Source organism: Taudactylus pleione, unplaced genomic scaffold, assembly GCF_031769625.1.
Source record: "Taudactylus pleione unplaced genomic scaffold, aTauple2 ptg000066l, whole genome shotgun sequence".
NCBI classification, from domain to species: Eukaryota; Metazoa; Chordata; class Amphibia; order Anura; family Myobatrachidae; genus Taudactylus; species Taudactylus pleione.
In genome coordinates this window covers 20,945,493-20,971,310 of record NW_028284468.1, presented here as the reverse complement: position 1 = coordinate 20,971,310, position 25,818 = coordinate 20,945,493, and the positions used below count along the sequence as shown (strand labels likewise).

Here is a 25,818-nt window from a genome sequence, read left to right as displayed (position 1 = left end):
AAGAAAGCAGATATATTCCTTTAAAAATACTGTACACTAACCATTTTTGCTAACATCCACTGTTGAAGTCTTTTAATCATTACTTAACATTAAAGTAAAACTGCAGATTAAAAACTATTTTTATTTTCAGACACCGCTATTTAGTATTGTGAAGGGCTTTATAAACAGGAATTTAATTGCTGTAATGTTATTGTTTCATATTAGCTATTTTCTGACAGCATTTTACTGTCTGATGTTGCTAACATGTATGAAAAATAGCGTTGATAATTGAACACATTTATATTTGTAAGCAAAAGATATGTCTCCAATGTGACTGTAGGTAGAGGAGAAACTTTATAATATTTAAACATAAAGCTATTTATTTTATGAACCAGTTTGTATCAAAGGGACCTATATATTTCCTTCAATGTCCCTGCATTCCCCTCTCTCCACTGTATCTTATCTAGACATGCAACCAATCACCTCACTCCTCATACAATGATATCAGAAAGCAGTCCGTAATGATTGGACTGTATTAAATGATAAACACATGCTTCATTCTGCAGCAAGTGGTCCGCAACCACTTATGCACATCTGATGTGCACAGAAGCACATCAGATAAGGCTCCTCCTAGGAGCAGAGGAGATATTGATGACTGAAGAGGGAGTGATATTATTCTGGGAGGATGATGGGGAGATGAGGGGTCACAATGATGGCATAAAGATGCTGTAAAGCTTATTTAAGTAAGTGGTGCACCATGGATACTAATGTAGTGAAGAATTACTAATAAGTGTCTTTCAGATTCCTAATTTATTTAGCCAGTATTTGCTCTGGATAGCTTTCAGGTCCATTTCTCATGCAGGTACATGAGGGTCCCTGTGAACTGGAGTTGAGAACTGACATTCTGAGTATAGTATTGACACAAGGCCCTAGGTCAAGGCTTGTTGTAGAATCAAGGCTACCCAAGTGGTATAGGTCAGTGCATTAAGCCCTGCTTAGTGACACTATGAAAGTGTCTTAGGAAGGAACTGATAGAAACACATAAAGAATATGGAGTTTCTCTTGCAATTCTGAAAATTTACTCAGTGAGTAATATAATTTAGACATCTTACACCACATCTCACCAGGGTTTCAATTATAAAAAGGAATGTCCTGGTGGAAAATGCAGATATTAGAAAAAAAGGTTGTATCAGTGATTGCCAAAAGAACAATGTCCGCATAGAGGGTGATATTGTTACTGTGAGTACAGATTTGGGTTAGTACAGATCTTAAGAGGTTCAATTATTATGATAAAAAAAGGGGAGAGGAGGTATCCCTGCCAAGCATTATTGAAAATTTTGAAAATCAAAGATCGTACTCCATTACCAATTAATGTAGCTATGGGTGAAGACACATAGCAGACAACACACAGTTTTCTAGCAACCATAGCCATGGTCAGGATAAGGAAGAAATCAGCAACAAATCACAATGTAAGTTTTGTGCAGTTTGTAAGAGTAGGGCAGCATGAGTGCTTTTCTTGGCAGTCAGGCTCTGAACTCCCTGCTATTTAAACCCCAAAGAGCCAATCAGAATGTTCCTTAGGGGTAAGCCCTCAAACAAGACTAATAACAGTTGTGTAAATGCCAGTAATCTCGGCAGTGGCATCCTGGTTTCTTAGCAATGGGTAGCCAGGAAGGAGAAGAACATGGCAGCCACTGCTTGCACACAAAATTGTACCAATTTGCACTACAGCTCCCGATATATCTGACGTATATCATATATTGTTTATCTGCCTTCTTGCAAATGGTTATAACCATTTTAATTCTCTTCCATTACCAAATATGTAACTACAATCCCTTCTACCTTTACTGCATCTGAATGTTATCTGACAATAACCTTTGTTTTCTTTGTACCTTCATCAAAGCATACCTTTATTTGATCTGAATCTCACATGACAGCAGGGGAAATCCAGCACAGAGAGGTTAGAAAGAAAAATGAAACAGGCTGCAAAGTTCATGATGGATTGATGGGGAAAAACAAGTTAAGGGAGGCCAAAGAGAAGGAGCTTATAATAGTAGTAACGGGAGATAATGAGAGTATTGACAAGAGATTAGGAGCTTATAATAGTAGTAGCGGGAGATAATGAGTGCATTGACAAGAGATTTGGTGGCATCAGGTGAGAAACGACCTGATCTTAGAGATATGTCATGTGACAGGAATAACATAGATTGAATGTGCATGACAAAGGATAAGAAGGAGTCAAGTATGTTGCCCAAGATGATGAGTTCAGATTTGGACATATTTAATTTGAGAAAGAAATGGCTTGGTGTGCCTTATTTATCCAAGTGTTCTATTCTTTTATTCTTGATGTGTATATACCCATAGATGCCTATTTATGTACAAAGTATACATGTTATACTGTACACAAGTCCGCAGTACAGTACTTTAATATTTATACCTAGTGCTTTTTGAGGTGGTACTCAATGGTACGCTTTAAGGTCACTTTTCATTTTGGTATAATTTTTAGTTCTTCTAACTAGTTTCAGAAACAGGAAGAAATCATATAAATAATTTCAGACGTGAATAAGTATCTAAAGACTTGTAAAGTATATGGTAGATTTGTTTAATTTTGAGCAAACTTGTAACTTTATTTGAGTATCTGTACTTTATTTTCACAGCACTAGCACCTTTTTTCATAGAGAAAAGCACTGCTTTTACCTGTCCTTGAGTCTAATTATGGCAATTTTGTTTAAGATTTTTCCAAGAAGGTAGGAGCGATATAGGGGAGAAAGTTTTAATTACTAGCACTGTGCACTTGACCAAATGAGACCTGAAGCATACTGTTTTTCTGTAAAAATACTGATTGGTTCACACTCATTTTTGGATTAAACTAATTAAGGGACTGAAGGGCTCTTGGGACTTTCTTTCTATATATGTTATTTTTGTGCATTTAAAGATATATTTAATATATATATGTATATGTACAGTATACTGTTTCTCCGTATCTTTTTTATAAGACTCTCAGTTTGATGTTCCCCATAAATTATATTTATAGACTAACAACCTATATAGGTAAAAAAATAAATCAACCTCCCAAATAACGAAGTCACCACCATTTCAATCTCATATTTCATGATCATTAATCCAAATGAAAAATAGGACTCTACTGCATAAATCAGGGCTGTTGGGTGGTATACCATTATGAAAACCTACAACAAGCTTTGCATCAGCATCAACAGTATCATACATTATGAATATCCTGAATCCTTGTTTTGTTTTTAAACTCACACTTAACACATTTAGACGATGACTACCATAGTACATAGTACTAGTACTCAATCATTCTTAGTGATGCTGAGTTTATAATTTGCCGGTATGGTCTGGAGATTTACTGTATAAAATTAGCCCCTAAGAATAGACAGTCTTCAGAAAAATTATACTAGACAGTTTATCTGGCAAATTATTACATACAGATGATCAATATATCAATTTATGCAGTTTTGTGTATACAGATGTATTTGTTTTCAATGTTGAGGTGCAACTTGATGAAAGGGGAGTATGCTACTGTGCATACTTCAGTCTTCCTGTCCCTCTAGGGAGGCTTTATGTCCTGTCCCAAGATGGCTGCTGTGATCACCACTAAGCATGTGCAGCTGCCATTATGTTTGTACTGTATGAGAGTGGCATGGTGGGAGACAGAAGTCTCCTACTTAGTTCCTATGAGATACCTGGTTTATACATGCATTTAGAGCTGTTCCAGCATCCCTGCACCACTACCTGTTTGCAGCATACACCCACTGGCTGGTGAGCAGTATAGAACCTTGTTTCACTCAAACTCTGCTATATCACCACTGTACATGTGATAGTGAGAATGGCATACTTGCTATATGTATCAATAAACCAACTTATTACTGGATGATTAACTGGGCTGTTGGCTGTTCATAGTTTGAGTCATCCTCTTGTGTATGCCTACATAACTGCAATATTACCCATGCACACTGTTAGGATCTGCAGTTAATCAGATTATATTGCTTGGAGTTCCAGCCCTAGTAGCTACTGAGGCACTGCACTAATTACTGCCTGTCTGTGTGCAGTATCAGGTGCACTAATTGAGTCTCCTGTCTGTGCACAGCCCAGCTGCACAGTAATCTGTCATTAAGGGAGATTTGCTCTGATTGGGCTTTGTCTCTGTTAATTCCAGCCAACCCTTCACTCCATGCCGGTGATAGAGTTTTTCGTACTTCCGATTCCTGTCTCCTGCTTGTCAGTCAAGTTATTGAGTCAGTCTAGCAGCGTCTTGTGTGTGTCGTTTATTCCATCCAGGCGGCTCCACCTGCATCTCGTCCACATGTGCTGCTTGTACCATCTGGGCAGCATGGAGAGCTTCCTACCCGAGAAGCATCTGTCACCATCTGGTGACTTGTGTCAACTCGGTGGCACCAGTCGCAGTTTAGCGTTCCAGGTGTGCAAACTAGCACACCATTGCCAGGGTCATCCCAGTGGCACTGGTAGCTACTCTGCTTGCCAAGTGCGCAACTTAGCACACTATCGCCAGTGTCATCCCAGCAGTGCTGGTAGCAGCTCTGCATTCCAGGTGTGCAACTTAGCACACTGTCGCCATTGTCATCCCCGCGGCATTGGTAGCAACTCAGTGTTCAAGGTGTGCACTCTAGCACACCATCGCCAGTGTCATCCCGGTGACACTGGTAGCCACTCTGCATTCGAGGTGCGCGACTTAGCACACCATCGCCAGTGTCATCCCAGTGGCACTGGTTGCAACTCAGCATTCCAGGTGCGCTATTAAGCACACTGTCGCCAGTGTCATCCTGGTGGCATTGGTAGCAGCCCCATGTTCTTGCTGCATACCTCACCTGAGTTTTTTCAGCCCAAAGGCTGCAATGGTCCTAGGGCCCTCAGGCCACAATCAGCCCCCAAGGCTGCTCCAACAGCCCAAAGGCTGCTTCACACCATCAGTCCCTTGGCCACGACTATAAAGGCCACCATCAGCCTCCAAGCCTGCTCCAACAGACCCAAGGCTGCTTCACATCACCAGTCCCTTGACCATGACTATAAAGGCCACAGCCAGCCCTTAAGGCTGCTCCTACAGCCCACAGGCTGCATCACACCTCTTGCCCTCGGCACAACTAGTCAAAGCAAACTAGCCCCAAGGCAGCATCAACAGCCCAATGGCTGCAACCAAATCCTTAACCCTTGGCCATGACTAGTACAATACATTCCAGCCCTCAAGGCTGTCATCAGTTGGCTCTACATTAACACAGTCCATTTTCTCCAGGAATCATAACATTATCACCAGCCAATAATATTTTTAGAGCCACGGGTTGTGATCATGGATCCCGGTCAGAATCTAGCTCAGATTCTTGCTGCCCAAATATCGGTCCTGATGCAAAAGGTCCAGGAACTATCTCTGCGGGTTGAGGATACACGGGCAGCTCCACCCTCAGCTTCAGTTTCAGCCCCAGTTCAGCCCCCAGAGCACAAATTCAACCTGCCAAATCGTTTTTCTGGTAACTGTTAAGATTTTCTGAACTTCTGAGACAGCTGCAAACTGTACTTTAGGCTACAGTCTGTTTCTTCTGGATCCGAGACTCAACGAGTCTGCATTATTATTTCCTTGATTCAAGGTGACTCCCAGAATTAGGCCTTTGGTCTACCTCCAAATCATAGTGCTCTCCAGATGGTGGATGCTTTCTTTACTGCTCTAGGCCTTCTCTACAATGACCCAGGCAAGACGGAATTAGCCAAGTCAAAACTTCAGTCTCTGTTGCAAAATCAAAGGGCATACAGCCTTGAATTGTCCTGTTAAATCAGGAAAAGGCAAGGTCTAGGTATCTTGGGAGAGCTACACCTAGGCATTGCATCAGTCTCTCCCACAAACTCAGTCCTAATCTCCACCATTATTCAGGGAAAAGGTGGCCAAGTTTCTGTTCCAGCATTCCTAGATAGCTGTGCAGTAGGGAACTTTATGAACATCTCCTTCTTTGAATCGTTTGGACTGACATCCGATTCTCTTCTACAACCCCTCTCAGTAGTTGGGCTAAATGGAGAAGAACATTCCAGAGTATTCGTTGTCTCCCAAACATTTCCCATCCAGTTGTCCATCGGGGATCTACATTCTGAGGAGATCACGTTCTTACTGCTCCAGTGTCTCTGACTCCATTAGTTTTGGGTCTTCCTTGCCTCAGAAGACATAACCCTGTCATTAATTGGCAAACTGGAGAAATTCTTCAATGGAGTAATGCCTGATCCTCTACCTGCATCATGCTTCCTGTCTGTCTGGCTGCTGCCATCCAACCTGAATCAGCGTCCAGGATTCCGGCTCCTTATCAGGACTTGGCAGAAGTCTTTTACCAAAAAAGGCAGATACTCTTTCACCTCACTGCTCCCATGACTGTGCAATTGATCTCCTTCCCGGTGCAAAGCTTCCCAAAGGCAGACTCTATGCTCTATCCCTTCCTGAAAGCAAGGTTATGGAGGAATTTATCCAGGCTGCTTTGGAGAAAGGATTTATTCGGCATTCCAAATCACCAGTCAGAGCAGGCTTCTTTTTTGTGCAGAAGAAGGATGGCTCTCTTCAACCATGCATAGACTTTAGGGGTTTGAATAATATCACGGTGAAGAACCTACCCATTGCCCTTGATTTCTGTGTTGTTTGATCAGCTCCAGGGGGCCTCTATCTTCTCCAAGATTGATCTCAGGGGCGCATATATATTGGTCTGTATTAGAGAAGGTGATGAGTGGAAAAAGGACTTTAACACCCATTCTGGCCATTACGAATATCAGGTGATGCCGTTCGGCCTGTCTAATGCCCCAGCTGTCTTCCAGGACTTAATTAATGATGTGTTAAGGGAGTATCTCAGGATATTTGCAGTGGTCTACCTCATTTATCCTTATTTATTCCAGCTCCCTTGAAGAACACCGCAAGCACGTGAGACTGGTGCTGCTTAAACTCCTGGAGAACAATTTATATGCGAAACTGGAGAAATGCGACATTGAAATTCAAGAAGTGTCATTCCTTGGGTACATTATCTCCTCTCAAGGATTTTTGATGGATCCGAGCAAAGTTAAGGCCATCATAGATGGGGTTCAGCCCACCAATCTAAAAACAATTTGCTTCCTTGGCTTCGCCAATTATTATAGGAGATTTATTGATTCCTTTTCAGCCATAGTCATGCCTATTGTGGAGCATACTAGAAAAGGAGCTGATGTGGTGAACCAGCCAGCCAAAGCTCTTCAAGCCTTTGAATCCTTCAAAACTGCCTTTACCTCCACTCCAGTTCTTCGGCATCCCAATACTGACCTTTCATTTATTGTTGAAGTGGATGCCTCAGAGATTGACGTGGGGGCTGTACTGTCCCAGAAGGATCCTGAAGATGGAAAACTCCATCCCTTTGCTTATTTCTCTTGCATATTCACCTCAGCAGAGAGGAATTACGACATAGGGAATCATGAGCTATTGGCCATCAAGTGGGCATTTGAGGATTGGAGACACTGGTTGGAAGGAGTGAATCATGTCATCACGGTGCTCACTGATCATAAAAATCTTTCTTATATTGAGGTCCGCCAAAAGGTTGAAAACCAGACAGGCTCGGTGGGCATTATTTTTTACTCACTTTAATTATGTCACCTCGCCCCGGCCTGGCTCCAACAATTTAAAGGTGGATGCGCTGTCTCGCAGTTTTCAGCTAGTTCAACCACTCACCATACTGGAAGAGACCATCATCCCTACCTCTAATATCCATTTTGCTGTGACCAGAGATTTTGCGGAACTTATTTGTACCTGCCAATCGGAAGCTCCAGCAGAAATACCACCAGGGGTCTTGTTTGTTCCGGAAAGATTTCGGAAAGCAGTGCTATTGGACTTTCATTCTTCCAAACCATCTGGGCACCCAGGCATTGTGAAAACCACCAAATTATCGTCTCGTTCTGTCTGGCGACAGTCTATGGGTAAAGACATTCGAGAATTTGTGTCAGCATGTGATGTCTGTTCTTGAAACAAATCTCCTCGCACAGTTCCTCCTTGTCTCCTGCTTTCCCTCCCTACTCCTTCCAAGCCATGGACTTCATCATGGACCTGCCATCTTCTTCCCTTTGTTCTGTCATCTGGACAATTGTTGACTGGTTTAGTAAGATGGTGCACTTTGTTCCACTCTCCAAGCTACCTTCTGCTAAAGAATTGTCTGCTTTATTCATGCTTAAAATTTTCAGACTCCATGGCTTGCCAATTGATTTCGTCTCTGACTGGGGGATGCAGTTTGTGGCATGGTTTGGGAAGAACTTCTACTCGGCTTTAGGTACAAACATCAGTCTGTCTACTGGGTATCATCCACAGTCCAATGGGCAGAGGGATGGGTGAATCAGTCTCTGGAACAGTATCTTCGATTCTTCATCTCCAAGTGTCAGAACGACTGTCTCTTCTTCTTATGGCAGAGTTCTCGTTCAATAATTCTTGTCACTCCTCATCATCTGTATCACCTTTTGACTGCAACTATGGGCTGCACCCTAGAGCAAACTCCTTTGAGATAGTTTCAACTGGTATTTCATCCTCCACATCTGTTGCAAGGTTGCAGTCAGTTTGGAAAAAAGTTTGCCAATATCTGATTAAAGCATCCTGTTGTGCCAAAACTTGGGTGGATAAGCATCGATGACCAAGCAATTTCAAAGTGGGAGATTTGGTGTAGCTGTCCTCCAAAAATATCAATATCCGCCAGCGGTCACAGAAGTTAGGTCCCAGGCTTATTGGGCCATTTAGGATTGTCTCTCGAATTAATCCTGTGGCCTTCCATCTGAAGCTGCCCGCTAACCTCAAATCAATAATACTTTTCACTGCTCATTACTCAAGCCGGGGTCTTCTTCCCTCAGGTACAGCTCTAGATGGCCAGCAAGACCTCCACCCATCCTTGTCCAAGGATGCCGAGAGTTTGTGGTGGAGAAAATTCTGGACTCCAGACTCTCACGAGGAGCCTTTCAGTTCCTGGTCCATTGGAAGGAGTATGGGCCAGAAAAATGGTCCTGGGTTCCTATGAGATCCTTGAATGCTCCTGCCTTGGTGAAAAAATGTTTTCAGGACTTTCCAGACAAACCAGAGCTTAGGGGTTCATTCACCTCTCGTCAAGGGGGGTACTGTTAGGATCTGCAGCAGATCATATTGCTTGGAATTCCAGCCCTAGTCGTTACTGAGGCACTGCACTAATTACTGCCTGTCTGTGTGCAGTACCAGGTGCACTAATTGAGTCTCCTGTCTGTGCACAGCCCAGGTGCACAGTAGTCTGTCATTAAGGGAGACTTGCCTTGATTGGGCTCTGTCTCTGTTAAATTTCAGCCAACCCTTCACTCCATGATGGTGATAGAGTTTTTCGTACTTTCGGTTCCTGTCTCCTGCTTGTCAGTCGAGTTCCTGAGTCAGTCTAGCTGTTTTTCATGTGTGCCGTTTATTCCATTCAGGTGGCTCCACCTGCATCTCATCTACATGTGCTGCTTGTACCATCTGGGCAGCACGGAGCACTTCCTACCCCATTAGCATCTGTCACCATCCGGTGACTTGTGTCAACCTGGCGGCACCAGTCGCAGTTTAGCATTCCAGGTGTGCAATCTAGCACACCATTACCAGTGTCATCCCGGCGGCACTGGTAGCTACTCTGCATTCCAGGTGCGCAACTTAGCACACCATCGCCAGTGTAATCCCGGCAACTCTGGTAGCCACTCTACATTCCAGGTGCACAAATTAGCACACCGTCTCCAGTGTCATCCCAGCAACACTGGTAGCCACTCTGCATTCCAGGTGCGCAAATTAGCTCACCGTCGCCAGTGTCATCCCGCTGGCACTGGTAGCAACTCAGAGTTCCAGGTGCGCTATTAAGCACACCATCGCCAGTGTTAGCAGCCCCATGTTCTTGCTGCATACCTCACCTGAGTCTCATCAGCCCAAAGGCTGCAATGGTCCTGGGGCCCCAGTCCACAATCAGCCTCCAAGGCTGCTCCAAAAGCCCAAAGGCTGATTCACACCATCAGTCCCTTGGCCATGACTATAAAGGCCACCATCAGCTTCCAAGCCTGCTCCAACAGACCCAAGGCTGCTTCACATCACCAGTTCCTTGGCCGGGACTATAAAGGCCACAACCAGCCCTCAAGGCTGCTCCTACAGCCCACAGGCTGCATCACACCTCTTGCCCTTGGCACAACTAGTCAAAGCCAACCAGCCCCAAGGCAGCATTGACAGCCCAATGGCTGCAACCAAATCCTTAACCCTTGGCCACGACTAGTACAATACATTCCAGCCCTCAAGGCTGTCATCAGTTGGCTCTACATTAACACAGTCGATTCTCTCCAGGAATCGTAACACACACATATCATTTCCAACACAGCTGACCAGTGCAAAGCCTTTCCAATTAAAAGCATGACTTGATTTCCATCATCAAATAGAGCATAGATCAGAATCAAAACGATTGTGCATTCATCTTGAAAGCATAGAAGACCCCACAAATTATGACTCCAAAACCTTATCTCATTTTAATCTTCTTGTTATACAAAATTAAATCTATTTTTTTGCAGTGTTCTGAAAAACTACTGTAGGTACACTAATGTTGTATTTATCAAGATATCCCATCACTCTGTCCCAACCCTCCCAATGGAAAACCTCTGACCTCCTGCATAAGCCATATTCTTAGTTCACAAACCCCTGCTCTTTGGCAGAGATCCAGGTGCATAAATTAAGGCCCAAAAGACCACCAAAGAGGATTTCTCACTGTGCCTCGGCTGTATTACTTTTTGTAAGTAAGGTACATACTGTGTGAACATGAAAATAATACATTGTGTTTCCTTTCAGGCAATGGAAGAATTGTAAAGACAAGTTGAGGCAGGCAGCTTGATTGAAACTATCAGGGGACTTGCTGGATGTTCAATTATGTTACTTTTTTTCCCCAATGTTATTGACAAAACACTCCACACAATGGCACCTTCATTACCTCTTATTCCTCTTTCCTATGACTAAGTGAAGTCCTTGTGTTTTCAATTCAAAGAATCCAAATCAGAGTTAATGAAAACAGTTATCCTGAGCACTGCTTTTGTGTAATATTGCACACTTTATTGTACATGTTCAAACACTTACTGATAATATGACTAGAGAAATCCAATACAAAATATCAAGGTCTCTGAAAGCAGGCAATATGGCAATAATGGTTTTCAAGCCCATAGCTCTTAGGCTTTTATGATTGTCTTGATTTGATATATTGATTTTAAATTAGCAAATGTTTATTTATGCACTATACAGTGTTTGATGTTTTTTTATTGCATATCGTACATTACACATTCAGGCCATTGCTTTCTACCATAAGAAAACTGACTAGAATGTGTTTTATAGTAATGATGAAACACATGCTGCGTTTAGCTATCGCTTTAGAATATTATAATATTTGTCTGTTTGTGTTTGGTCTGGGAGTGATGAGGTGAAATGATGAAGAGAAAGGATAATGGGATGGAAATATCCCCCTGAAGGCTCTCCATAGCCGTGCACACAGGTGTGATTGCCAATGAGCTCAGGTGCTTTAAAAATGCTAGTAAAATGCATGTAACAAACGCCGGTGGGCATGAGTTCTCACAATGGATTCTGCAGGATTAAAGACACACTTTTATTATCAATTAAATATGACAAGAATACCTTCTAATTATTATTACATAAACATGCACTTGTGTTATTTCTATATTCTCTGGATCAGCTTTCCATTCATCCTACAGTAATATTTGTCAACATTCCTTTGCTTGTGTCGCACCAATCTGCATTCTGCCCTACTGATAAACAGTTCCTCTAAGAGCAGATAGTGTGTGTAGTGTTTTAATTTGATCTATATACAATAATGAAGATAATGGTTACTAAACCTTCAACTCTTCCATACTGTAGGCCTATTCTGAAGAATCTCCTGTACTGATATTATTACAACAAATCTCTATTATTATTTTTTCAAAAGGTGGTTAGAATTCTTGTCAGATTATAGTGTTTTATATATAATCTTTACTTCCAGCAATTCGTATTGCTAGGAAATGGAAGCATTCACATTACTGTGCATTCATATTACTGTAAGTAATATAAAGACAATGGGGCTGAATTAAAATGTGCCGAGAGATTATGGGGCCTATTTACTAAGCAGTGTTAGGAGACAGAGTGAAAAGTGATAAGATGCCAGCCAATCAGCTCCCAACTGTAATTTTTCAAACACAGCCTGTGAGATGACAGTTAGGAGCTGATTGGCTGGCACCTTATCACTTTTCACTCTGTCTCCTAACACTGCTTAGTAAATAGACCCCATAGAATTGAAATTGGTGGTTCCAAAGTCAAATCTAAATTGCAGTATAATAAAAATACAGTTGTTCAATATTTTACAAAGTTACTGTAGTTGATGCTTTTGCTTGACTCACAACTTAGGGGTATATGTACTAAAGTGCAGGTTTTTAGAAGTGGAATTGTTGCCCATAGCAACAAATCAGATTATACTTATCATTGATTTTGTATGTGTCTGCCCACAAGGAGGATGAGATAGTCAGGGCCTGCTCTAGACCAAGTGGAGCTCAGGGCAAAATTGTCCTCTGGAGCCCAGAAAAAAATATTTATATATCACACACATATATACATAGTCACACTGTAGTTACATACACACGCGTACATAGTCACACTGTAGTTACACACTAATACACATACATACATACATACATACATAGGGGTCTTTTTACTAAGCAGTGTTAGGAGACAGAGTGAAAAGTGATAAGAGAGTGATAAAGTGCCAGCCAATCAGCTCCCAACTGTCATCTCACAGGCTGTGTTTGAAAAATTACAGTTTGGAGCTGATTGGCTGGCACCTTATCACTTTCTTATCACTTTTCACTCTGTCTCCTAACAATGCTTAGTAAATAGACCCCTATGTCACACACTTATACACACATACAACAGTCACACTAATACACACACATACATAAATACAGTCACAGTCACACACTAATACACACATACATCTACACACTTATACATATGCGCATACATTCATAGTCACACACATACTGTAAATAGTCAGACACACATACATACAGTCACACACTTGTACACATACATACATACATACATATATACTTACAGCCACAAACTTGTACACATACTGTACATACAGTACCACATATACAGACAGACAATATACCATAGTGCCTCCCCTCCTCCCTCCCCCTCACCTTGCAGGCTGCCTTATTCCTTTGAGCACACAGCTTGTAGCTCCTCCTCCCCTCCCCTTATCTGCTGCTCTGACACTAAAGCTGGCCATACACTATACCAACTTCCATCCAACCATCCAACTAGTTGGTTGGTTGGAATGAAACTCTTGTAAGGCTATGGGAGCAAATGACAATCAGCCATTTGCTATGGTCTCTGTCATTCAGTGCAGTAGAGATGTACTGTATGTGTTAATACAGACACCTCTACATGTCCGATATGGATCAGGTACCTCGTTTTTAATTATGTCAAGCCCCGTGGAGCCTACAGGAGAAGGGGACAAAAGCTACGCCAAGAAGTAGGTGAGTATTGGATTTTTTTTTTACAAATAAACCTGTGGGAATTCTACTGGAGAAGGAGACGTGAACATCTGGTAGAAGGTAAGTATGTGTGAGTGTGTTCGGTATGTAATAAACTTTTAAATTGTACGGTGTTTGTGTACTGTCTTTTTTTTACTATTTTTTTTACAGTGGGGGTACGTGTGTCAGCCACCTTCTGGCACTTGTAGTTCCACAAGTGCCGAAGGGCAGGCACCTGTAGTTCTACTGTAAAAAAAAATAGTATATTTTGGGGGATCCCCAGCTTGTGCTAACTAGCTTGTGGTGTTAACACTTTGGCCAATGAAAGGGTCCCCTTGTTGTGGCATTACACCCTGGCTAGATTTGAGTCCAGTGCTGGTTTTATAGGGGGAACTCCACACATTTTTTTCCCCCTATTTTTAAAACCAGGACCAGCTCTGGGATCCCAGTGCTGGTTCCTAAAATACAGGGGAACTCAACACATTTTTCTCCCCATAATTATAGAACCAGGACTGGTTCAGGAGTCTGGGGCTGGTTATGCTTTGTGGGTGGGGGCACGTATTTTTTTTAAATTAACAATTTATAGAAACCCAAAAGGCAGAAACATACACGGATCACACTGATCTGTGTATGTTTCTGCTAGACACGCTGCTCAGGAGGGGGTCTATTTGTAAGTTCTATTTTTACACTGTGTTTGGTTTTATTAGACCTGTGATTCTAATCACAATTTTTGGTAAATTCCCATTTTCTATTCCTGTCTAGGGAAAGTACTGCCATGTTAAGACAATGCTGTATTCATTTCTAGTTGTATTTTCAGGTGCATTTTTACTTCAAAATCGTCCGTGATCAGCTCTAAAGATACAGAAAATACCCCTGTTTTTTTCATAGTAAATTCCCATGTTTGGAAAATTGTCAATTTACCGCCAGTGATTGCAATCTAGAACCAACATGATTCTTAATAAATTTACCCCTGAGTGTGAGCAAAATGCTCATGTTCAGATTTTACTGTTTATTTTCAGTTCTCAAGTGTCATGAATGTTTTTTCTATACTCTGCCCATTTTCTTTCAACAGCATTACTATGTTTAATATGTGAACAAGTTTTTTTTTTTTAAACTATAGATTCAATTGTAACTGACACTTTCTGAAAACTGGAAACTCATATTACCTGTGTTTGTTTCAGTGGGTGCAGTCCATATCTTCAAGAATCATAGAACATGCTAATGATATGTCTTGCATAGGGGTCTCAAACATTACATAGACACTTTCAATATAATATCTGCAACACATTCTGGTCAACAGATTAAGAGTCCCTTGAAATTGTGGCTATTGAATTGACCTCACATACATGCTATTGGTCAGCCACACTTATGACCTGCATCTCCAAATCTTTGCTCCTCAAAACCTTCTGGTGCCTTTTACCTTTGACTATCTCTTACTCTTTGAGTCCCTAGTAATCAATCATCACCCCCACCCTTTCCTAATATGCTGCCTGCACAAGTGATCTGGCTGACCCATCCTGCTTCAGAACTCCACCTGCATCCAAGGCCTACAGCAAAATACCAGCCTTTATATCTACTACCAGAAAGGGCATGAAGCCAATCCACATTGATTCTTCTTTGATTCTCCTCTGTCCTATCTAATAAGGACCAGGGCAACCAGAGAAGAACTTAACTACTGCAGCACCAATATGGTACACCATCTGAGACTCTGCTCCCTCTAGGTCCCTGCACATCAGGACTGTCTAATCCTCTGCAACATCATGGCATCAGAGTCTTTCTAGCCTTTGTTCCACTTAGCCTATAGTTTAATTGCTCCTCTACACTATTATGCCTGTCCATTCTCCATTGCTCTCTTTTGTATTACCTCAAGATTCATAATTTCCCCACATATTACAAATCCCACTGTAATCTATGTAATGTGCCCAAGATGTACTTTTGTGGGTAAGAGTGAATCAAATTAAGTTATTGGTTAACCTTTATATCATATGCGATATTTTGTATTTTTCCACAATGTGTATCAATGTTGATTTGATGCATAGTATCTCCATTGATTGGTTGTCCTGCCCATTGCAACCTTTGTATTGTGTCCAAGTCAGTTGCACTGCCTAGTATATTTGGAAGTATTATGAATAATCTGTATAACTTTTGTATCTTGGTGTTTGCAAATCGTATTTTATACTTTGTATCTCCCCAAAGTGCTATCATATTTCTATGTATTTCTGACCCCCACTTTTTACTTACTGTCCCTGTAAAGACCGGGATCCTGATGATTCCCTTGCAGTGGCAGCTAGGTCACTGTCACTTTCCTGACACCGGGAGATAGGCATCCGGCATCCCGATCGAAGGGATGCTGGGCACCGCGAGATGACAGCCGCGGGGGGAGGGTTAGGTTTAGGGCACACGGGGGGGACTTAGGGTTAGGCACCCCCCGGGAGGGTTAGGGTTAGGCTAGGGGGAGGAAGGTTTAGGCACCCCCAGGGGGACTTAGGGTTAGGCACCTCCCCGGGGGACTTAGGCAGGTTTAGGCAGCGGGGAGGGGGGGTTAGGGTTAGGCACTTAGAGGGGGAGGTTAGGGTTAGGCACTTGGGGGGAGGTTAGGGTTAGGCACCACTAAGGAGGGTTAGGGTTAGGGGGGTTGGTTAGGTTACTTTTTACTTACCTTAGGGATGATCGGGATTTCCAGTGCTGTCGGGCTTCCGCTGCTGGGCTCTACTCTTTTGTCGGGCTGCCGCTGCTGGGAATCGAACTGCCGGCCATGCGGCAGCCGGGATTTCATACCGAATGCGGGTGAAGGGTGTTGTGCTGGGTGATGCGTGCTGAGATGTGATCTGTGCTGGGAGCACAGAACATTGGGGGAAGGGGCCACAGCACAGTGAAACCACGTCCCTTCCATGAAGTCACAACCCCTTTTCAGGATACCACGGGGGAGAGGAATAACCCAGAATCTTACCTAGGGCACTTATTGGGCTAGGGCCGATTCTGGGAGTGGGTGAAGGATCAATGCTGCTGTAAGCAATCTGTCTGTGTAGAATACCCGCACTCTGCAGCAACACTTTCTGTGCCCACCAGCTTGATCTCCAGTGCAGTGTCATGCTGCCCATGCTTTTTCTCGAACCCCATGCTGGACTGATGACTGAAGTCCTTGATCCTCTCCATACAGTTGCACTCCAGACCCTGCTGCCACTCTCCCTTTAGTAAGCTCTGCCAGGGTACCTGGTAATACCAGACTAAGTCCTTCTCTAAAACCTGCATGCTCCAAATTGAGCTGCATCAGTAGATAAATATCATAGATTTTATAGATAGATAGGGTTAAGTACAGGATGCTGGCACTCAGGATCCCGGCGCCAGCATCCCGACAGGGTTAGTATACTGACACTTGTCAGTCAGTATCCTAACCCTTCCCCTCTCCCTACCCTAACCCTAATCCTCTCTTCCTGGTGCCTAAATCTAACCTCTCCCTAGTGCCTAAACCTAACCTCTACCTTCCTGCAACCTAGACCTAACCCACCTATACCTAACCCTGCTCCTAGTGTCAAACTCTAACCCCTAACCCTCCTCCTATACCCAGTACTTATCGCCATGATGCCGGCAGTCATGATGCCGGGTACCAGGATTCTGGCGCTTAGGATGCCGGTGCCAGAATCTAAACACCTGCCAGAATCCTGGCATGAGCATCTTGAATGCCAGAACCCCGATGGTGAGTACTGGGGTTAGGGGGAGGGTATGGTAGGGATACATTCCAATAACAACCATGTCACAAAGGTTCTTACCGAATCATGTTAGCTGCGCAAAAACAAACTATGTCACAGCCCCATGGTGCAAACGTATTTAGGGTGTATATTCAAAAGGTTTCACGCTTAGATAATTGTAACAGAATATCTCCTTTCCTATCATCTAGTCTTACTTGTTCTGTAGCCATATATATATATATATATATATATATATACTGTATACAGTATGTTGTTATGGGATGTGGTCACTATCCCGGCAAAGGGGATGCCGGTGCTTTGAATACCGACACAGGAATCCCGACACCTGTCAGCATCCCAAAAGTAAGTCACAGGGTTAGGGGGAGCTTTAGGGTTAGGCACTAGGGGAACTGTTGGGAATAGGCAATATGGGGGGAGGTTAGCTTTAGGGTGCAGGGAGGGGGAGGTTAGGTTAGGCAATGGGGAGGAAGGGTTAGGGGTAGGAGGGTTAGGATACCTACCAACAGGTGTCGGTATCCTAACCGTGTCGGGATACTGGCATCGGGATTTTTACGGCCAGGATCCCCAGTGCCAGCAGAAAAGCGAACCCGCGTATAGCCATGTGCATCTTGCTTGCACCTGCATCCAAAGGATGGTGTGAACGCTTCTGCAGCAGACCATGCACGGGCGCGACAATTGGCATCTTGCGATGTGTGCGCACATTTGCAAGATGCAAGTGGACACATTTTTACACACATCCAAGAAAAAAAAAATTTCTAACAAGTACCAGGGGGGAGTTGTACTTTGTGACCACGAGTGCCGGCAGTTCTGGACTGACTATATATACTGTATATGGACTCGGCATTTAGCAGGTCACCTCAGTCTCTGCCTCATCCCACCCTCCATTCTACCCTGTCCCGATCCACTCCTCCCGCTCTGTGCTTATACAGCATGCAGCGTAAGTGTGGTAAAAAGTATTATTGCATGCTTTATTTTTTCCAACTATATGGCCATTTTTTATTAGTCGTATTATATTTTATTGTTGTTATTTTTATTTACTATAGATGAGGCTGCCATTTAGTATAGTACCTAGATTTCCATGAATAGTTAACCGTGTTACTTGTGTCATGAGAGACATATTACTGGATTAATCCATCTATGTACCAGAGCTATATTTGTGTTACTCTTTTAAGTGTATATTACAGTTTTCATTATTATAAACGTTATATTGGATTTATGTTTGGGTGTGCAGCGCTTTTCCACCTAATTTTTACCATATCTGTTTTTCTAGGGAAGAGTGGCATCATTCCCAGGTGGTGAGCAGCAGCCCACACGGGTTTTTTGACTTGACTAGTGCTCTCTCGGCGCCTAGTATTCCAATCCTTGTTTGTAGTATCCATCGTAAGTGGCAATAAAAGAGATTGTGACCACAAGACAGTCTGCATCTGCAGCAATAAAGATCTCGGCCTGAATCAGAGATGGACATAGCAGTGATGCTAACATATGCTAATGCAGCAAGGTACATTTTAAAAAAATAGCTGCAGGAGATACTAAACTACAGGTACAAAGACAGGCTTGTATAGAACATATATATAAATGATTCAGAGTGCGCAAACTCTAATCATCAGCTGCCCATGTGACACAAAAAAAGCCTTCACCAAACTTCTAAACAGCAATTATAAATAACAAATTGTGTCACACAGTGGTGCACTTAGATGGAGATATTGGACAGCGTTATTTCACCTGCAGGGGAGGGGAGGTACAGTGGAGATAGGGCTGTCCAATAGCTGCAGGTAATGGTAGAGCAGCCTGTGGTGGTGTCCTCCTATACAGGGTTTCCGGGGCATGCTGTAGGTGACTCTGAATTAAGAACATGGATGGATATCCATGATTTTTCCTCTATGCTGTTGACCATTAAAGAATTCACCTTATGGTGATACATGCTGTTTTATTTCTTTGAAACGTGAGTGCAAGATGTTAGAACAAATTCTTATTTGTTTTATGGCAATATTGCACTATTTGTTCTTGTTCTTGTTTCCTTTGAGATACAAGCATTATTGAAGGATTGTGCTGTTTATCAACATATGAAAATTAAAATTGGATTCGGAATATATCACAAGAGAAAAGCTTTGTATGTGTAAGAACCTTGGAAAGAAGTACTTTCATCTAAGTGTGGAGTGAACTTGTCTATGCACCACTGTTTGTTATTTACAAAGACAAGCTTGCACTTGTGACTCTCTAAGTGCCAGCTTGCCTTGGCAGCTGGACCAAGCTGGGACCTGTAGTTCACTATATTAGCTGATGTACCCGGTTTCACCCGAGTAGACCTTAGATATTTACTGTTTCCATTACCATCTCGCCACTCTAATAACACATTAATCCTTCACCTCTACAGAACTGCATCACTGTTATAGTAAGGCATTACCTTCCCTCACCTGAGTGATAACACATTCTACTCCCTTTACCTCCTTCGACCAAGTTGTCACACATTCCACATTCCCCTGCCTCACCTCTGTATATATATCCCCACCTCTGGAGTAACACATTCCATCCATCACCCCTGTAGTAACACATTCCCCTCCCTCGTCCATGTTGTAACACATTCCTTTCCTTCACCCCGTAGTAACACATTGACTTTTCCCTCCCTTACCTGTGTAGTAAAACATTTTCCTCTCTCACCTCTATAGTAACATATTTCCTTCCTTCACTGTTCAAATAGGGGAGCCACGCCAACTGCAAGTGGTTTTTGGCAGCACTTAGAATGACAGTTGGTGTTTGAATATGAACTGTGCTGCAGCCACAATGAGACAGTCAGGTAGGACATTGCACAGGGGAAGGAAACATTTTAGCCCTTTTTGCCTCCGTATGTGGGAGGGCCTGGGTAAAATCAATTGTGAAGTATGTTTTTTTTGGCTGCAGAACTTAAAGCCAATAAAAGTTTCTTACCACCATTTGTGACACATTCAGACCTGGGGGGGACCCAAATCTAGCCCACTCTGGTGTTAAGGGAACATAATTGATAATCATGCACTCTGTGTCCCTCTTCATCCTCATCCAGAACCCCTGATTATGGGACAATCTCATAGGGAATGGTACAAATCTGCCATCTCATGATGACATTTAGGACATCTATCTGAGGAAGTCAATCCCATGAGGTACTGCCTATTAGGAGAGAGATAAGTTCTATAAATTATGTTGTAAAACAATTCTTGGTACATGCTTGAAGACAATAGTTTGCAAGAAACATCAAGAAAACACAGAAGATCCTGAGTGGAGAAAGCCATTGTCCCATCACTGTTTGTGAGGAAGTATGTTCAATGGGATTTTCTATTGATACATAGTAGTGAGAGATAGCTTTTCTAGTAATGGGTCCCCACCTTAATAATTTATCAAAAGGGTTTTCCCAGTCCAGGTCTCCTAAGTCTCCAATTAAAGTGGAAATGTAGTGCTGTGATTGCAAAAATGCTACAGGATAGGCTCAAAGTATCTCATATTTAGTCACTACCTCTGAATTCAAACTTGGTCCTCAGGGCCCCACACAGTTCACATTTTACAGGTCTCCTGGCAGGTGCACAGGTGTAGTCATTACTCATTGACACGTTTTAAAAGATCCACAGGTGGAGAAAATTATTCACTTGTGATTCTGTGAGGAGACCTGGAAAACATACACTGTTTGGGGTCCTGAGGACAGAGTTTGAGAACCTGTGGCATATAGCTATAGATTTCCAGCATTACCCTTTCTTTTGTAAAGCAATACATAAAATACTAGATGTTTTCATAATAACATGCTGTAGTTTTAGTTTTGTAAATTCACAGAATTATTTTGTGAAATACCTCTATAATACTCAGATCCATTTGTTTTACAAATGTACAAAAATATTTTGAATATTTAGATACCTTTTACTATCTGAATTACGTATCATTTTTCATAGTTATGAAAACCCACTGTCCTAGTTTTGTTTGTTTTTTTGTGTCGGTTTTATAAAGTCGGTTTTCTAAAGTATTTGATATATTTTGTATTTCCCTTTGTCCTATATTGCTGTATATAAGATTGTTGTGTTTCTATGCACACCTGATTTAAACTATTTAAAGATTTTCTCCATAGGGACAGAAATATAGTGACTATGATAAAAAGAAGCAATTTGCCCTGTTTGCCATGCAAGTACTTATGAAACACATTTGTACTGCATCTTAGGGATTTGCAAAGCTTTATTGTATCACTTTATTAACACAATTCCCTCAGCCTTAAACAAATGTTCTTTATAATATAAAAACAACAACTACAACAATGTAAAGTACAAGTAAATTGCATTATTTCATTACTACCAGCAAAATCTGTGTCAGAAATAATTACACCTCAGGGTGCTATTTGCAGGTGATCGGCTACTACAGTAGGGATCTTGCAATATAACGCAGGTTCTTCAGTTATTGCACACTGATGCATTGTTGTCACACATTTAAGCATTTCATACCATTTTATGAAAAAAGAGACAATGAAAAAAAAAAGTAAATGTGAATTTGATATTTGGTTATATTATCAACATCAGAACAACATTATTGTTAAGTCTATATACTGGGAATTCTGAATACGTTTATAAATCTTTATTTATTGTACATAAAGACACATATATTCCATACTTCAGGACTAAATATTTGTATTGTCTAACTTGTCAACTATACTGTATTTAAAAATAACAATAATTCTAAACAAAATAAAAATGCACCATAATATAATTCTCACAATGTTTTAGTACCCAAATACAGCAAAAAGAAATAGGAGTACATTAAACTACATCAAAAATATATAATGCCCTGTGTCACCTGTAAACCAGGTCATACATGTGTTATATAAAGGTTGCCAGCTGCTGTTGTATCAATCTGAGGTCGGATTCAGAGTCGCACACACAGTGGTTGCAATTGCAGCCGGCAATCAAAACTCCATGCAAACATCCACCTGTATTCAGAATCGGACACATCTATGCGACAGCACCACCCTCAGACTGTCTGATTTTGAGAGAAGCCAACATCACTATTATCTACATGTGCACCAACCCTATCATTGGTACAGTAGAGGCTTCTGAAGTCAGACAGATCTCTGCATACAATCATCTCTGAAAAGCTTGCATATCCATCTACACACCCATGGGGACACTAACATGTATCTTATGTGTGGGTGCCACCTTGCCACCCAGTATTGCCCATTCAGCCACATGATTTTGACTTGCTTGATCTAAGGTGTGTATGGACTTTGCTAAACAATCCCAAGATCTGCTTTGTATTCGGAATTGCATGCAACTCTGCTAGATTCAGTGTGGCCCTCATTTAAAGTTGCATGCAACTATATTTGCACATTATAACTTGCGAAACAAACCAGTGGTGACTGAAAACAAAAAATAAAAACAGAATATGTTTATTTATTAATTTTATTATTTGTAATGTTCAAAAATTCAAGGTCTTGAAAAAGCTCCAAGTACGGAGCGAAACGCGTCAACCGAAGGATTCATTTCAACCACAGGCTGTCTCTTTGGGTCCCAGTGAAACTTGTTCAGCTGCTACCGAATGCCAATCCAGCTTACTTATTAAATATACCGCTTACCAGTACCAGCTCCAAGGGAGCATGAAAGGAGAAGACCTGGCTGAAGGAGGTTCTCTATACACCGCAGCGGCCACTGTTTAAAAGCTTGCGCCGCGGTCTCCCTAGGTGCCGGAGAAAGAACACCAGTGCACTGCTGTTACATTGTTTTGCAAAGAAGGAAGGTGAGGTGTGCGATACAGGTTGAGACAGCAGCAATGAGATAAATTGTGCTTCTGCCTCTCTATATTGAATATCAAAGGACAAAGTAATTTATTCCATTATACCGGTGAGCATACTATACCTCACATATATTTTCAAATATACAGGAACTTTTTGCCCTTTATATTCATGATCATAAATGATATCCTGGACTCAATTAAGGAATTCACTATTAATAATTAACTAATAATGCAGTCAAAGTGGGTATAATATATTATTTCAATTACTCATTTTTATTGTTTTTTTTCTGACTCTATGTAATTGTAATTTTTATTATATTTGTTTTTATGTTCTGTGTGTTTGTTTAATAAATGTTTTAATTAAGAGAAGCCTTGATTTGTAGTTTATAATTCAATGAAGTACTACTACTATATACAAAAACAGCTCACCAGAAGCGCAGTCTACTTTCATGTACAGTAATTGTACTCTGGGTATTTTTTCCAATACTGTACCTCCAAATAAGATTTTTTGTTCACATTCTTGATGAATGTCGACATTATAACACAATCACTACTTGTAATAAAACACGTTGCAAGAACTAACACATGCCTTGTTGACATGTGTAGACTTCTGTATACAAAAAGCATTGTGCAGTCTACAATGGAAAGCACCTCTTTAACTGAAAATAATCGGCTCAAAAAAGGTCCACATGAGCTGGAGTCTGACAAAGGGACTCCTTGGAACCAGAGGTTTGATTAGAGGGCACTCCGCAAAATAATCCATCTGTGACCACATTAAAGAAAACACATATAAATGGTACCTGGTTCCTACTCAGCTTTGAGCCATCTTCCCCTCAACATCAGACTATTGTTCCTCCAGCTCCTGTGGTCATGGAGGAACCTTTGTCCATATAAGGTGGCACTGCCCAGAAATAACAGCCGGCGCTGATGCAGGAATACATGTGAGTATGCCCGTGTGTTCATAACCTGATCCTTAGTACCACAGGTTCAATGTCCCCCATTGCTTGTCATACCCAGGTCAATCCCAAATGTTTATAACCACTTGTTATGTACTCTACTCTGTTAATTGCTTAATTACTGCTGCATGACAAAAGGAAGAACTCCTCATCCCCTTGCTCTTGTTGACTCCTCTTTAGAATACATACCACATTGAACACATGATTAGCATTTTACCTGACCACCCTTTCAAATTAAATAATGCCCTGATATGAGCTTGCTCAAGCTTCAACCCGATCTATGGTAGAATTCCTTTACTCTTGCCATCCTTTTTTTCATTCTTTCTTTATGTCATCAAACAGTCCATCAATAGATGAGGAAACCACTGTATGGGTAAGGCAGAAATTCCACTTCATTGCTCAATTTCCGCACGCCATAACGTCTGGGGCTAGTGTCTAAAACTATTTCTTATTTTATCATAGAAATCTAAAGTATATATATATTTATATTTGATGATGCGACTGTCGGTGGCGTTTAACTCACCCATCAGTATTACAGCGTGCATGGGCACTAAAAGTGGGTGTCTCAGTCCTGGTACATTCAGCCTTATGGATGTATAGAAGGGAAGGAGTTTGTAGGCCATTTGCATAAACTCGCATATGAGTGACCAATGCTGCTGCATTTACTTTTGTGTGTGACTCAGAATCAAGCCCCAAGTGACAGATTGCCTTCCTGTCATTAATATTGCAATTCCACATGAAGTTCTACACAAGTGCCAGCATAACCAAACAGGTTATGGCTGCCAGGGTTTGTGAGATGAGTAATGCCACATAACAAAATAGTATTGTGAGCATGATTCCTCTAAGGAACAAATAGCGGCTGTGTAACATAATACCTGGGTTTCCCATCCTGTCATAGCCCAGTACTGGTTTCATTATTTGTAGGGGAACCCTACAATGTTGTTCCCTCACAATTGCCACAACCAGCTCAGACTATGAGCTCTGGTGCTTTTATCACTTTTAGGAAGGTCTCCTTTTTTATTAAATATATTAAATTATTCTCATTATTATTTTCATTATTTATTTCACACTGTGAAAGTTCGTCCTGATGATTGCTATTATCAGCATGGATCTTTGCTCTTGGGGTAGAGAACCCACAATATAATGTATACAGTAAGCCTTCTGACAGGCCTATATGCAACTTTCTTTGACTCTACTGTAAGTAGAACATGCTTTAACTGTACTTAGCTAGTTTTACCCCTTCCCACTTCTTCCCCAGACACAAGGAAAAGTAAGGGATAATAACATAGCACATGTGCAGTTTGAAAAAGCATTCAATTAGCCACAGTAGTTTACCATGTGCTAATTGATCCCCCAGGACTATTCAATTAGCCCAAAAGTGCAGCACTTATTGGGGTTTCTTTTTTCACCACTGCACAAGCAGTAAAATAAATCCCCGATAACTAGGTGGTTAACGGGTGCCGTGACCCTGTGAATGCACAAATCTGTGAACTTTTCACGGATCTCTGTATTAACGCCCATTAACACTTCCATTTAACGGGTGTTAACAAAGGTATCAGGTGAAAATGGGAGTCCTATGAATAGCATAGGGCAATAAGGCCTAGGGTAATAAAGCCAGAGGCTGCCTCTCTTTTTCACAGCTAACTGAATTCCTCCCTAATCTTTCAAAACTAGACTTCGATCCCCTATGTGTCTAATTAAGTAAACAAAAAAACAGAAAACGATCATATCACAGGTAAGAAATTCAAAAGTTATTTTTGTGCTCTACCTGACTCTCCCAACCCTGACTACAAGTAGCTGGTCAAGAGGTTGCTACATACAGTAGATCACAGGTTCTCAAACTCGGTCCTCAGGTCCCCAAACAGTGCATGCTTTCCAGGTCTCCTCACAGAATC

At 41.7% G+C, this 25,818-nt stretch overlaps 1 long non-coding RNA gene across 1 annotated transcript in view; it reads left to right on the top strand.

The window, feature by feature from the left end:
• LOC148534526 (uncharacterized) overlaps window positions 1-18,779 on the top strand; it is a 176,243-nt gene extending 157,464 nt beyond the window's left edge. Inside the window, exon 4 of the long non-coding RNA XR_015877647.1 lies at window positions 18,505-18,779. This is a non-coding gene — a long non-coding RNA (uncharacterized LOC148534526). The remainder of the gene's footprint in view (window positions 1-18,504) is intronic.
• Window positions 18,780-25,818: the final 7,039 nt, after the last annotated feature.